General features: G+C 31.5%; 1 protein-coding gene across 2 annotated transcripts in view; it reads right to left on the bottom strand.

Annotated features, from left to right (window-relative positions):
• The window catches only part of LOC129798004 (uncharacterized), a 136,567-nt gene extending 123,741 nt beyond the window's left edge, over positions 1–12,826 (bottom strand). The window contains exon 1 of one of the 2 annotated variants that reach the window (XR_008751378.1): positions 12,400–12,716. The gene's annotated coding sequence lies outside the window, so the exon portion shown is untranslated. Of the gene's footprint in view, positions 1–12,399 lie in introns of both variants that reach the window. The other variant, XM_055840934.1, reaches the window with a different exon arrangement.
• Between the last annotated feature and the right edge of the window lie 3,001 nt (positions 12,827–15,827).

Raw genomic sequence — 15,827 nt, 5'->3', positions numbered from 1 at the left:
ACGAGCCAACCATCATATTTTCCCCATTAACTTGGCCAAAGTGAATGAGAGACAAAGATGAAAATCTTTGAGCATAAAATTGTCTTGTATGAAAATGGTCTGCAGGGAAATATGAAAATGACTTCATTATAACATTTTAATTAATACTGTGAGAGACGGAAACTTTTGCCGTAATTTTAGTTCCTGGGACAACTTCTCAGTTTACGCGGAGAGATGCGTTTTCTTCCCCTAACATCCCCAAGACATGTCCTCTTTTAGTTCTGGGGGATACTGGGGTGGAGTAAAACTTTTCCCATTGTGACATCAATTAAAAATTATCTTTGATGTCACATTCAGTAGGACAAAATATAACATTTTGGTGACGTTTCTATGTGACTCTTGTCCGAACTTCTTTTTTACAGCCCAAAAAGTTCTTCTCTCTCCTTTTGCACAAGATGCACTTAATTAATTTCTGACCATTTTACCCGTGATTCTACCCAGCTAAAGTCTAAAAGTTGAGCAGAACACACTGAAGAGCCACGAAAATGTGGGAATGAATTTACAAGTAAATCTATTAAAAGTTTCTCAAGAGGAAAAGCGCGGAAAAGTGCTGAATGATGACGAAGGTAAATTTTGAAGATATTTGTTCCTAGGAAATGACTCTTAAGTTTATAAAAAGGAATGTTCTCTCTACCCTTTTTCATCTATCATTTATATAATGGATTTTGCAATAATTTCCTGGGATAAATGCAAAGCACAAAATCTCACTTTGAAGTTTGATTAAAACTTTTTAATTTAGTGGGATAACTTATAATTTTTTCCAAAGTTCTCTTTGCATGGCTAAATCCTTATAGTTTTTGCATTCTTAAAAAGAAAATATAAGGATTTTTTTCATTAAAATTGTGTTCGTCTTAATCTTCAGTAAATTAGATATAAAATTGTCTTATTTTCTTATTTTCGAATCAATTGAATGTACAGTTTGTTTTACAAGTTATAATCTAGATTTTTTAAAGAAGTTTAACGAAACTCTTATTCGGTTTAATAGAGTTTCTTTTTTAATTATTAGAGGAACACGAATGACTCAAGCTTCGTATAATTCACCTTTTTGTATGTTCTAAATGGATTTGAAAAATGGCCCTTTCAGGATATTTCAGGCTCTTGACTAACATTTAAAATATAATATCTTATAATGGGAAAAATTCATTAAAAACATAATGGAAAAATAATGTGTTCGAAACTTGAGTTGTCCGAAGATAGTGTGCTCTCCCCTCAATCCTTTTCTTATTTAATTTTTATTTTTTCTCCAAATTTATCAATACAAAATTGTATAAAAAACCCATCAAGAATAAAGAAAAGTGGAACATATTCACACTACTGTTAAAGCAAATTGATCTTTTGAGTGATTTATGAATCAGTTCAAATCGGTTGAGAAACGGTAACCGGTAAATGATGCGAAAGTACTTTTGCGGTATAGCATCTAAGTCACGAGTTCGAGCATTCCGTAAAGCCTGGGACGATTTGCCACACCTTTTTAAATATTTTAGAACCAGTAAAGAGCGCACGGAGAAATAAAGAAGTAAATCCGAGAAAGGTATATAATTTACGGGTACATTATCGATTAATCACCGATTAAGTCCGATGGAGCTGGGTTGCAAAATTTAAGATTGTACAGAAAAAATCTAAATTAACCCAATTCGCTTGATAATTATTCGAAAATTTGATATCGAAATATTTTTCGAACATAGCTGTGTAAGAACGATATATTTACCTTGTTCGTGATATCCATCTCTCACTGGATGTTTTTCGAACGGGTCCCAGCCAAAATCCCGAAAGTCACAATCCCGAAAGCCAAAATCTCGAACGCCAAAATCTCGAATGCCAAAATCCCGAATTCTTAAAAGTGTCATAGCTACTCCCATGATTGCACCCGGGCTTATTGGAGGAAAAGAGAAATATTCTGTGTCTTTTTTAGGAAATTATTTTATACATTATCTTCCACATAATTTCAACCCTTTCAGGATTTCGAATATTCGGGATTTTGGCAGTCTCCGATTTCGAAAAATTCTTAATTACATAAAGGGGATTCGAACTCGGGACACTTGCATCATATAGAGCGAATGCTCTACCACTTGATCCATTGAGTGCCCTTAACCTTGACTATCTCTAAATAGAGAAAAACTATCTCTAAATGGAGAAGACGATCCTTGATAATATTGACTTATGGGGGGGGGGTAGTTAAAGTGCGGCAGTCGATATATCTTACCGTTTGATCCCTAGCCGTGTTAGAAGTTTCAATTTAGATACAGATCAGTTTTTAACTCGCATTAAAAATTAATATCTATTAGAAAATTACGCTTAGGACCAAATTCTCTACTTGACCTATTATGCATTTTTTTCATCTCTCTTTACTTTTTTAATGATTACTGCTTTGTATCAAATTAATTGAAGTTATTCAATGAGTCGAAAAAATTTTAAAGTAATTATTTTAATTGCAATCGTACAAATTCGTTGTAATATTACTGTGTTTTTTTTTGTATTATTTAACACTTTTTATCAGTAGCATTTCCGATTGCTCAATGCTCATTACGAATGGTATTGATTATATTTAAAAGTTGTATAGGGTGGAATAACCACTTATCGCTACTTGGTGTAAGAAGTCGTATTGATTTAATTATGACTTTTAAACCGTTAGTGTAAAGTAACTCAAATTTGACCTAAATTTATTTAGATATGTTGGCTATATGTAGGAGAGACCGCGGTAGAATTAGCAATCAAATAAAATTTTTCAATGTGTATAATTTGTACAAAAAATATTTGTATGAAGCTCATAAATCTTTCAATAAATAGAAAGGGGAGTATATACTTTGAATTAAGAGTAGTTTCCTCAATATTCCTTCGAAAGCAAACTATCAGATACCACTATCTAATACTATACGTGGCTAAACTGCCCCGGTTTCCCCTATATTAAATCAATATTCCTGCAATTTAACGATTGACTACTTAAAAATAGTATTTTTTACTGATAATGAAAAAATAACATCTTCTCATCATTTACTTGTTTATCCTGATAGGGTTTACGTAAATATTATTAACGCGTAAAAGGAAAGTTAAAATAACTAAAAAACCTATCTTATTTAATAATGAAATCGATCTTAAGGATGAAGTCAAATATTTAGGCTTGATCCTTGACAAGAAGCTTATTTGGAATAAACATTTGGACGAAAAAATTGACAAGGCATTTCGCAGTTTTTGGCAGTGCAGATCAATTATAGGAAAAACCTGGGGTCTATCACCAAGAATGGTGTATTTTATATATACCGTGATGATCAGGCCTATTGTGACGTATGGAGCTGTAATTTGGTGGCCTAGGGTGAATTTGCAATGCGTCAAAGATACTCTAACCAGATTTCAGAGACATATTTGCATCGCAATCACGGGTGCTATAAGATCGACTCCAACAGCTGCTTTAGAGATACTATTAGGTTTACCGCCTCTTCCACTTTTCATTGAAATGGAAGCTGCAAAGGGGGCTTTAAGATTACGCGATCTCGATTTGTGGACACTGAAAGGCAGTGTTGTAGGGCACTGTTTGGCCTTGAAAGAGATATCTAACAAATATCCTTTTCTAGAAATGCCTAGTGACTCTACATCACCAGAGTGTTTCGCTGAGATCCCAAACTGTACTTTATTTTTAAATCCAGAAAATTCCTTTCTCTTTAATGCACTGTTATCAGTAGCAGGTGAAGATGACATTAAAATCTTCACTGACGGGTCAGTGCAAGGGGAGAGAGCTGGAGTAGGTTTATTTCGATTAGATACAGGTGATGAATTTTATTTTTATATGGGAAGGTTCACAACAGTTTTCTTGGCAGAAGTCGGAGCTATTCTGATTGCAACGAATATGTTAGTGAACGAAAATCCCACAGGAAAAAATATTTATTTTATCTCTGATAGCAAAAAGGCACTTTCTTCGCCATATCAGGGTATTATAACATCTAAAATTGTTAAAGAGATCAGGACTAATCTTTGTAGATTAGCAGAGAATAATAATATTATTCTTCTGTGGTGTCCTGGCCATAACGATATTCTAGGAAATGAAATAGCAGATAAACTCGCAAAGATTGGTGTATATCAGGACTTTATAGGCCCTGAACCAGTCTTGGGAGTTGAGAAAGAATTACGGAAAGATTACTTCCAATATATTACAGGATTAGAGCATACAGCACTTTGGAATAACGTAAAAGGCTGTAGTTTCGCGAAATCCGTAATAGATGGATTAGATTTAAATAGATCTCAACTCTTGTTAAATCTTAACAGGGGGAATTTGAAGGTTATTATAGGAATTTACACAGGACACTGGCTAAATTCACATCTTGCAAAGTTGGGTGTAGACGTTACCTCAGCTTGCAGGGGCTGTGGAGAGAGTCTGGAAACAGTAGAACACATTTTATGTTATTGTTCCAAATTCTCAAGCCAGAGAATTCAGATCTTTAAGAAAGAAGTGCTGACACTGGAGGATATCAAAAGAGCGACAGCTCAGGATATTCTGCAGTTCAGCCACGTTTTAAAAGAATTGGAGTAAGGTTTGTTGGGTAGACATAAGGGGCTCAAATAGAGCCTAGGTGTCTGCAGCCCACAGATCGTACCATGCTCCCTATACAATCTATCTATCTATTCAATGAGTCGAAAAAATTTTAAAGTAATTATTTTAATTGCAATCGTACAAATTCGTTGTAATATTACTGTGTTTTTTTTGTATTATTTAACACTTTTTATCAGTAGCATTTCCGATTGCTCAATGCTCATTACGAATGGTATTGATTATATTTAAAAGTTGTATAGGGTGGAATAACCACTTATCGCTACTTGGTGTAAGAAGTCGTATTGATTTAATTATGACTTTTAAACCGTTAGTGTAAAGTAACTCAAATTTGACCTAAATTTATTTAGATATGTTGGCTATATGTAGGAGAGACCGCGGTAGAATTAGCAATCAAATAAAATTTTTCAATGTGTATAATTTGTACAAAAAATATTTGTATGAAGCTCATAAATCTTTCAATAAATAGAAAGGGGAGTATATACTTTGAATTAAGAGTAGTTTCCTCAATATTCCTTCGAAAGCAAACTATCAGATACCACTATCTAATACTATACGTGGCTAAACTGCCCCGGTTTCCCCTATATTAAATCAATATTCCTGCAATTTAACGATTGACTACTTAAAAATAGTATTTTTTACTGATAATGAAAAAATAACATCTTCTCATCATTTACTTGTTTATCCTGATAGGGTTTACGTAAATATTATTAAAAACTTACAGAAGGAATTTGGAAAATTTAAGCCATCACCCATTTTTCATTTTATGAGAATGAACCGGCCACGGAGACTGATGTTCACTTACTAAAGATTGAGGATAGATATTTACCTGAGGATGGCACATGTTGGGCATGTCAAAGAAATAAAAGATTAAGATCAGTGAGATTTGGCTGTCGACTGGGTTGAAGTGTGTCGAATAGGTCGTACGCTCTACATTAGAAAATGCCCAAACTCGATTATTTCACGTTACTTTTTCCTGCTGTTTACCTTTCTGTTACTCGTATGTACTTTATATGATTTTTCTTCGATTTAACTGTAGCTGTTGAAAACGGGTCACTGGCGAAAAGTGGTTATACTACTCTATTGTGTGTTCATTTGTAAAATATTTCAATTAAAAAAATTATTTTGGACATATTATCTTACATTAGTGCATTATAAAGTTGACATTTGTATTATGAAATTTTATATTTAGCGATGAAGCAAATATTAATTGAAATAATCATTGATATATAATTATTCATGAAAAGTGTAGTGTAAATATTTGTAGAGTAGTTGATGCAACCGACTGTTTAAATTTAAATTAGTGGTTAAAACTTAAAACCATTTCAAAATAATTTTGACTGATCTGACATTGGGTTACCATGTACATGAGGAAGTTTATTGACAAATATTATTTACTACATAGTTTATATAGTGTTAAGAAGAGCTAAGTGAAATATGACGATGATACTTCTTAAGATCGATTTTATGAAGAACCACTTAATGATATTAAATCAATATTTCGTACTATTTGGGCTATAGAGGAGGGTGGTTGTAGAAGTTTCATGCATCTGAAAATGTTTTCAAGAGTAATTTGCCAAAAATAATGACCTATAGGGTCAAAGGAACGTCTATTGACACTTTAAGAACTTTCGTAACTTTCCTGACTGATATCTTCTATTGTATTAAATTTTTTTGTGTTTAAATATTAACTTATATCAACTTATTAATTTGACTACCGTTCAGTACCATTCACTTTTCTCAAAATGTTTGAAAAACTAAAAAAAACTGTATTTTTTAAGATCATGACTAAATGCCATATCTATTGACACTTTCGGTATCTATTGACACACGAAATTTGAACACCTATTGGACACTTTTTCTTTACACCTTTGATTGAGATTTTGGTTGAAAACTTCCTTATTGCACTGGATGACTCCATCTGGGGGACTGCCAACCAGCGAATCTATTAAATCTCCATCCAGAATGCCCCGTCCTTCCGTAAGAAACTCTTCCTCACAGAGATTTCTGTAAATCTTATGTCCCTTCACAGCAGCCATTCTCGTGATGATGAACTTCTCTATCCTCATAATCTTACATTGTATTCCTTACAGGATGCAATGGGCAGCTTTTAGATTTATAAAACTTGACACTCTCCTTAAGAATTCTCTCTCAACAGCTTATAGACAATATTCTTTCCATTGGGGCATCTCTGGTGCAGTCGAAATTTTTGTCACGCATTAGATTTCTGCAGTGCTAGAGCTGAAGGAAGTTCTACTATAAAAATATCACCAGTGGCAACTCACCAACAAACATTCTTAGTCTTTTTTGCGCACAAACACTTAACTTGTTAGTAATTTCACTATTTCTTTCACAAAAATGCACCAACTTTGTTTACTTTTATTCATTCTTCTTATTCTTCTTCATCTATCAAGCTGATACAAAAGTCGGCAATCTGTACCTGTCAATAGACGTTGAAATCGACGATTTCGTCTCGGTTTATTGACACTGTAATTAAATTCATTTTAATTAAAATAAATTGATGCAAATTGTGTATTAAATTAAAATTTAGTTATTTTTTGACTGTTATGCAACAGATATACGTTCATTTTATTAAAAAAAAATAGAAAAAAAATATTTTTGTAAAAGCTTCTTTCTTACACTTTTTCATAAGAATCTTGAAATTTCTCCACGTCGACAATTGAAATTGCTTAAACCTTTTTAAAACCTTCTTAAATTCGCAGAACAGTTCTAGAAAAGGGTAGGTTAAAGGAAAGCAGGTCAGATTACATGAATTTCACTAGATATAAACAATTTATATTAAATAAATTTCAATGTTTTGATGAGAGTGTCAATAGGGGTTCCCTGTCGAACAGACGTTCCTTTCACCCTATTAAAGCTAAATAAATCCAGGTGTTTTTTTCTGGTTTTAGTTATTCAAAAATATTACAGCAAAATTCATTTTTTTTCATATTTGCCATTTATGCATGCGTAAAACTGTCAAATGTCCCACCCTTGTCTATGAGAAGTCCATAATACCTGAATCTCATTATCCCTAAGCATTGCATTCCAAAAATAATGTGACAATTACATAAATACACAAAAATTTCGTACATTTAAAGGAACTTGTTTTTTTTTAAATTATTTTATTGATTTCACCTGAAAATTCTCAATTTCATTAAATTTTTTGAATTCTACTACGGCAATTTTTTGTTTTTTTTTAGAATACAAGAACAGTTTTTGGCTCTTTGATTTCGTGAATCATTTTTCGAGAATTCTCACGGAATACTTGGACTTTGGCAACTTTATCTAAATTTAAGAAATTCGTTTCTGGGATTTTTCTATCTCACAAGGAGTTACAAAATTTTTCGAGACTATTTTCCTAGAGTGGTCAAGTCTTACGCAATTGCTCTCTCTGGAATAGGAATTGTTTTGTAATTGATAAAAATCTTGAATATGTTGATACATGAGGCATTTACAGGACATTAAGCATTTAACTTTGAAAGATCTCTTATTCTCAATGGTTGTACCAGAAGAGGACATCTTTTCTCAAAATATTTTTCCCCAAAACGAACAACTTTTTTTTTACACAGAAAGTGAGTAATAATTTGGTCTCACGTTTATTGTCTAATTTTTCTGTTATTGGCTTGCGGCATTTTCAAAACTATTTTATAGTAGAAGGAGGTTGGGCTACATTGATATACGATTTTTTCGCATATTTCTAAAGGAAACTGGGTTTTAACATTATGTAATTTCAATAGATAAAACATTTGTGGATCTTAAATAAAATAATTGTAAGGAATAGCTTCATTTAGAAATAGGCAAAAAAATCAAATAACAATGTAACATCACAGCTTAAAGTAGCCCCATGCCCCATATCTCTCTATGACAGTTTTTTCTTCAATTCTTTCAAAAAAAATTATATACATATATCTTATCAATTTTATCTTGCGTTTCTCCAATTTCACGTAATATTTTCCAAGTTTTACTATTTTTGATTTTTCCCATATTATAAGAAATAATTTTTTGAGTTATGAGATTTTTTCAAAGCATGTTTTTGGTAAATTTTGTGTCACAACGGTAGGATTCTTAGAGAATCTCTAATGATAAATTTTATTTGAAGATTTTTTTAAGTTTTTAAAATATGAAAATATGGAACCTGTGAAGGTCTCTCGAAGAAAAACAAGGTCAAAATCTCAAATAAATTCAGGTTGACAATTGAGAATATATAGCCCATAAAATTTAGCAGTAATACTTTAGACAGATTCAAGACTTAAGCCCAGAGACGGCTTAGTGGAAAACCGATGGAAATGTAGTCCAATCATTATTTTGATTATAAGTACGTTAAGGAGTTAGGTGGGTTAAAAAGACTGGAAAACATCATATTTTTCTAATTGTTTTTCAACATAAAAAATTGTTATTTTAAATTAAAAATATAAAAGTACAACATTACTTATATTTTTTGAAATTTTTATTTAAAAATCTTTAATATTCAATCATTGGGACGTGATTTTCGGAGACTTCTTCTGAAAAAAAAAACTTTTCTGTGGACAACATTTCTCAGAATATTTTCATCGAAAATCAAAAAATAAATATTTCCTGATAGCTGATGAGTTAAACTCGTACTTGTAATAATAATAATCCTAAAAAAAATTATAAAGCAAAATTTGTCCATCTATTTTGTATTGTTATTAATGAGTTGAAATTGCAATCACTTGATGATTAATTAAATTAAATAATGTGTTTTTTAATGGTTCTGAGCAAAACGAGCGTTAAAATTTTTACATTTCTTACATAAAAAACACAATATATTTCCTTTTCTCTTTTACGCAATCTCAAAATAGTTAAGAGATTATTACGTGGATCATGAATACTGTAAAAATATAATATTTTTTTAACCTATATTTTCTAAATATTTCATTTAAAATTTTTAAAAGTTTAGGCATTGAAACCTTATTTTTGAAGATTTTTTTTTGAAAAAAAAAAAACAAACTTTTCGGTGAAGAAGTTTTCTCGGAATTGGTCCATCTAAAACCCAAAAATCAAATAATTCCGGTTAGCTGATAAGTTAAACTAATCCTTAAACGAAAGATTTTATGTTCACTTGGTCAAAATGTATTCTACAAGACGAAACATTGGTATTTTTGTATATGAAATTTTCGTAAAAAATCAAATTTCATTTTTTTATAGATTCCTTCGTTCAAAGACTAGTTTAACTCATTAGGTAACAGGATATAAGGGAAGAGTACCACGGATCGGAATATGTTAAGAGACATGCTCGATCTTTGAGTTGAAAATATGAACCTCAAAATACTATTTTGTATTTTTGTGTCTGTTAATCGGTATATTAGTGATTCATTTAACTATATCTCCGCATGTAAATCGCGTGTAAATCTCTGATAATAACGTGACGATTCGAGGAATACTGCCGATTGCTGGTGCTCTTCCCTCATTTGGTTTTTGGTTTCCAGATGAATCAATTCCGAGAAATCTTGTTCACCGAAAAGTATGTTTTTTTTCGAAAATGTCTCAAAAAATCGAGTCCCACAAGATAATTTTTTAAAAGAAAATTTGAGGAGCTCAGAGCAAAAAAAAAACGCTATTTTAATAGGGAAATGCATACGACTTGAGAGCCTCATTTCAGGAAATATAGTTTGAATATTTGAATTTCATTATGTTGAAAAGAAATTATAATGAAATCTACTGTTTTTTTTGTCAATTTTGACCCACGTAACCCCTTAAGTATCGAAGAATTAGAATATATATTTTTTTAATTTGTCTATTTGAATATTTTTTTGTTTTACCTCGTTCACTTACATTCGACTGAAGTGGACGGAAATCGACTAACTAAAATAGACCAATCAAAAATTTTGATTAATGCCCTACCAATAATTAGTGATTCCCTACCTTAAATTCAACTCTACACTGAGAAAAAAAGAGGGTGCGATTAACTTTTTTTTCCACATAACTTTAACGCTTTTTAGGTGTAAAAATATATCAACATTTTTTAGTGTTAATTTTACACCTTTTTAAGAGTTGAAATTAACATGAAAAACGATAACTTCAACCCCTAATACACCTAAAAAGCATAATAAATATTTATACCGATTTCGGATCAATACGCAGGGTAAAATTAACATTTCCGAAATGTTATTTTAACTTTTTCTGATTTCTCTCACTCAGTGTAGCTACGGCGCTGCTTATAATATTCACTAAATATACAAAAATTAGCACTGGAGACCAAGAGAATTAACCATCAATAGCTTTAAATTGATTTTTAGGTAATTAAAACTTTCTGCTTAGAGTTCTAATTTCTCATTTGGCAAAGAGATAGCTTTCGAGTTGACAATTATCATTTTAATTGTGTCTGGAGAGCTTTTCAAAGCAATATTTTTAGATTTGCAATGAAATATAATATGAAATGATGATAATTAAACACAGAGGAGACAACTTAGTTGTGTTGAGAGACGACTTTCTTGTACTTTGTAATTTCATCGTTGGAGGGTGCTGAGGGTGATGAGAAAGAAAAAGAAGAAATTAATCCTCAAGCAAATTATGTCCATGGTGCCCAATTAGCTGGATAATTCTCTTGGGGACTTCTGTTGCGTGTGTGCAATGCTAGAGCCAGATAATGAGTCATTCATGTGTCAGATGAACTAAAGAGTGTCACCATGGAGAGCTTCAGTTGTCCCCCGTTTGGTGACATTTTCAGCGATAGTTGCATCGGAAATGCAGTCAATCATCGTCCAATTTGCCACGATCGTCACATTAATCATTTTGGGGGATATTTTGTTGGGGTTCACTGGTGCTATTCATGAGCCTCGAAAGATGTAATCTTAGGCACAATCCAGTGGAAATACTCATCCTGCGAAAAGGATGCGCTCAGTGGGATTTATGACTATGAGCTTTTTACGATTCTCCGTTCGCTTAGCAATTTCCCTGAAGAGGGATACGTGAGTGGGATGCTTGACAGATAAAAAAACGTACTGCCCAGGACAATCCCCCTGTTCGAGGGATGGCTGAGAATTGAATTCATGTATCCAAAACTATTCACCATGCCACTATATCGCTCTCAGCCTTCCCGTCATAAAGCACTTTTATCACATTCACAATTCATATAAACGTTTTAATGTCATCATTTTTGACCATTAATATGTATATGAGAGGAATTTTTGGTGTGTTAAACCATTGCGAGGGTGGACTTTTTTGTTCCTACGCAGACCACAGCTATAAGAATGGGGTATATATACAAATGTGCTGAAATTTATTTTCATGAACATACAACATACAATTTTTGCACATTTCACATCCATTTCCCAATGTTTTTTCTACCCCGCATTTTTGTGTGAACCATCCAAAGTTCGTTCAGTAGTGTGTTATTTTTTTTTTAACATCATTTTTCTCAATTGTAATATTGCCACTCAGGCCTGGATTTTTCACCCTAGGGACATTGGATACACAAAAAAAAAAATTGCAGGAAATTCTATTTCAACGAATTACTATATTATGGTTTGTTTGAGCTTTTCGTGCTTTCAGCAATATTCACAATTGGGTTATTGGTGTTACTCAAACTCCCAATTAACCCCTTGTAAGTTTGTGGGAAAACCTTTCATTTTGAGACTTTTATTTCCCACCTTTCACACATAAAAATTGAGACATTTTCTTTTGACTTTTAATGTTGGGCTTTAATGTTGGCCTTTAAGAGCGACACGCGACACATTTTCCAACTTTTGAAGAGCTTTTAGGAGCTCTGGAGTGGGATTTTGTATGGGGAATAATCTGGGATAAATTCTCTGAAGGGCTTAACCCATTTTGGGTGAGGGATATAAACTGCAAATTACCTCCAATTATGCTGCCTGGTTTTATGTTATTGAACAACCCCAAAAGTTCGTAATCCAAAATACTATGGGCTAGAGCACTATTGAGTGAAATGTGTCTTAAAGCATATTGTTAATAGGAAATTAATTAAATTTAAATACACCCCTTTTTCTGTTCTTCAACACAATTCTACCTTACACATTAGTTAATTTTGTTAAATCCACAATCACATCATAAATTCACAATTTTCAGTGCTTTCCTTTTTTTTGCTTCTACTAAATTTTACTTATTTCAAAACATTCACAAACTACCTAAAATCCATAAATTTCAGGCGTGAAAAAAAACCGCGAATATCGCGTATGAGAGAAATCAATCGCCCCCTCAATTTCGTAAGGTACTTCACACAGAATTTTTTGATAGTGTTATCAAACCTAGGGTCGATTGGGTACTAAAAAGTCAAATGCTCAGATAAAATGTTCATACATCTTTGACGGTAGCACCGATTCTCTCTCTCAGTTGATTCTCTTCGCAAAAACGGAGAATTAAAATCAACCGGAGAATGGTGCCCCCAAAGCAGGGGAATACAATTTTCCAGGAAATTCCCCTCTGGACCTGGGGAAATGCGCAATATTGAAGCTTTTTCTGCAACTCACAAGCATTTTCACGCCAGCAAAATTCCCAAACATTTCGGAATCATAGTCAATTGAATTGAACATTAACGATTGGATTAACAGAAAAAATTCAAAACCAAATTCAAAGCTCTCTTGAAGCCCAAACCGCCCAAAACCTCTTCCCAAATAGACTGAAAAAAATCCTCTTTAGTGATTTTTAATTGGATTTCATCCACAAATTCGAATTTAATGGGAAAAATTGAGTAACCTTCCTAACTAACCAAATACGCTCAAATAGTTCTAAGTCCTAGTTTTTCATAGTGTTAACGAGTTTTTTAACCAATGAAATTTTTCATTGCAATTTCAAAGACCAAATGAAAAAGGTTATATCCTGCGTTCACATCAATAATTTTTACCATATTATACAAATATTACCTTTTTTTAGATCAACTGAATGAGATTTGAAAAAATAATTACAACTACAAAACACCACACTGTGAACTTTTATTAAAATTGTAATTTGAACTTTGGTGCAACATTTTTTTCTGAGAGGATTGAAAATTCATATTTCGACTCAAAACAAAAATAAGCACAGTTAAAAAAGCTCTTCACATTTGAAATTGTGTTCAAAATATTAATTGCACTGACATTTTTTATGAAATCTGCAAAATCGAATATTGAAATAAAGTTGTGATTAGAGTTTATATATTTTAGGAGTATTTTTTGATACTCATATTTTATTTATTGTTAAATTAAATTGAAAATGAGTTTTTTGGCAATTTTTAAAAATGTTGCAGAAGTTTTATGGTAAAAACGGCCTGTTGAAATTTTAATTTGGTGAATTGAAAATAAATTAAAATATTAATTTTTCTAACGAATAAAAGTTGCACAGTACTAGCAGTGAAAAAAATTAAAGTCAACAATTATATTTGAGCAGTACTCTATTTACAACTTTACAAGCGGTGAAAAATATCATGCAACTTTTTTATAACAAGTTTTTTATTTTACATTTTACAGCCAACTAATTTAGAGGAGACTGGGGTAGTTATTGCAAGCATTACATTTTGAAAATGAAAATTTTTGGGATTATAAATAATTATTTAGGAATTGTACTGTAAATTTACAAAAAAAAATATTTTTATAGAAAATCCAATGTAATTTAGTACATAATCCATTTAAATATTGATAATACTTGCTTATCATTTGGTTTTGAACTGACAATCCTTATATGAACCCTTCCTTAGATTTGAATTGCGCAACTTAGACCCTTTTATGTAAATATTAAGTTTTTTTTATGAAAAAAATATTTTACTGCTCATTCTTGGCTGCGACTTTTTGGTCAGTATAAAATAAAATTTGATCAGTAAAAAACAAAATGTTTTCAGTAAAAAACTTAAAAAATCGGTAAAAAAATTAAATTTGGTCAGTAAAAAGTCAAATTTGGTCAGTAAAAAATCAAATACGGTCAGTAAAAAATAAAATATGGTCAAAATAAAATAAAATTTGGTCAGTAAAATATCAAATTCGGTCGGACGAAAGTCAAACTTGGTAGGTAAAAAGTTAAATTTGGTCAGTATAAATTAAAATTTGGTCAGTAAAAAAACAATTTCGGTAGGAGAAAAGTCAATTTTGGTCGGTATAGAGTCAAATTTGGTCAGTAAAAAATCAAATTTGGTCAGTGAAAAATCAAAATTGATCAGTAAAAATGAAATTTGATCTGTAAAATATAAAAAATGGTCAGTAAAAAATAAAGAACCTGGTCAGTAAAGAATCAAATTTTCTGTGCTCCGGAAAGTAATTTGTACCGCCTGTTGAGGCAAAGGGAAATTTTCTGTGCTTTGGAAAGTTATCAGTATCACCTGTTTAATTTCTGTAGAAAATTTAGGAAAGACGAAATATGAAATACGAAATGTACTGAAATACGAAGTTTCCGCAGTACGAAATGTGCAATACTTTTAATCCGGATATGCAAAGTTGTAGCTTTTATTGATTTCCTTTTAGTTTTTTATTGACTAAATTATTATTCACTGATCATATTTAACTTTCTACTGATTAAATTTCTCATTTTACTGATTTAAAAAAAATTACTGACCAAATTTGACTTTTTACCGACCAAATTTAATTTTTTACTGATGTTTTAAAGTATTCTACTGACCATATTTATTTTTTTACTGATCATATTTTATTTTTTATTGACCGAATTTGATTTTTTACTGACCAATATTTTATTTTTTACTGACCAATTTGAATTTTTTACTGACCAAAAAGATTTTGACCTAATTCTTCACTGGGGATTTTTAATTTTTATATGATTTTTTTATAAACAAAAATACAGAATAAGAATGCAGAATAGGATAGTTTAAGAAAACAACTTTTAAATCATCCTTATGTGCTGGACACACCCACGGTTTAAGCTGAGAAACGGCTTAACATAATTATACTCAGAATAATGTTTACATTACATTTCCATCAGTTTGCTACTATACCATCTCTCGGCTTAAACCGTAAGTTTGTTTACACAGAAAAAGATATTTTGTAAAATTGTTCGTAAATGTTTGTGAAATCCTATGGCAGACTTAGAAAATGCTCGTGATTCGTATAACCCACAAACAAGTTCTTAAAATTTTGTATATTTTTCACAAACATTGTTCGTAAAATGATCATTTGACGAACATTTTTTGTACTTTTACAAACATCTGTTCGTAAATGTTCGTAAACTCACAAAAACAATATTCGTAAAATTTTGTCATTTGTTCGTATTAGTTCGTAAATTTTTGTTTGTCTGGCATACATTTACGAACAAGTGACATAAGTTTACGAAATTTTTTTGTGTGTTTACG

Source organism: Phlebotomus papatasi, chromosome 1 (assembly GCF_024763615.1).
Source record: "Phlebotomus papatasi isolate M1 chromosome 1, Ppap_2.1, whole genome shotgun sequence".
Classification (NCBI taxonomy): domain Eukaryota; kingdom Metazoa; phylum Arthropoda; class Insecta; order Diptera; family Psychodidae; genus Phlebotomus; species Phlebotomus papatasi.
Note: the sequence above shows the minus strand (reverse complement) of the source record. Positions and strands in the feature narration are given on the sequence as shown.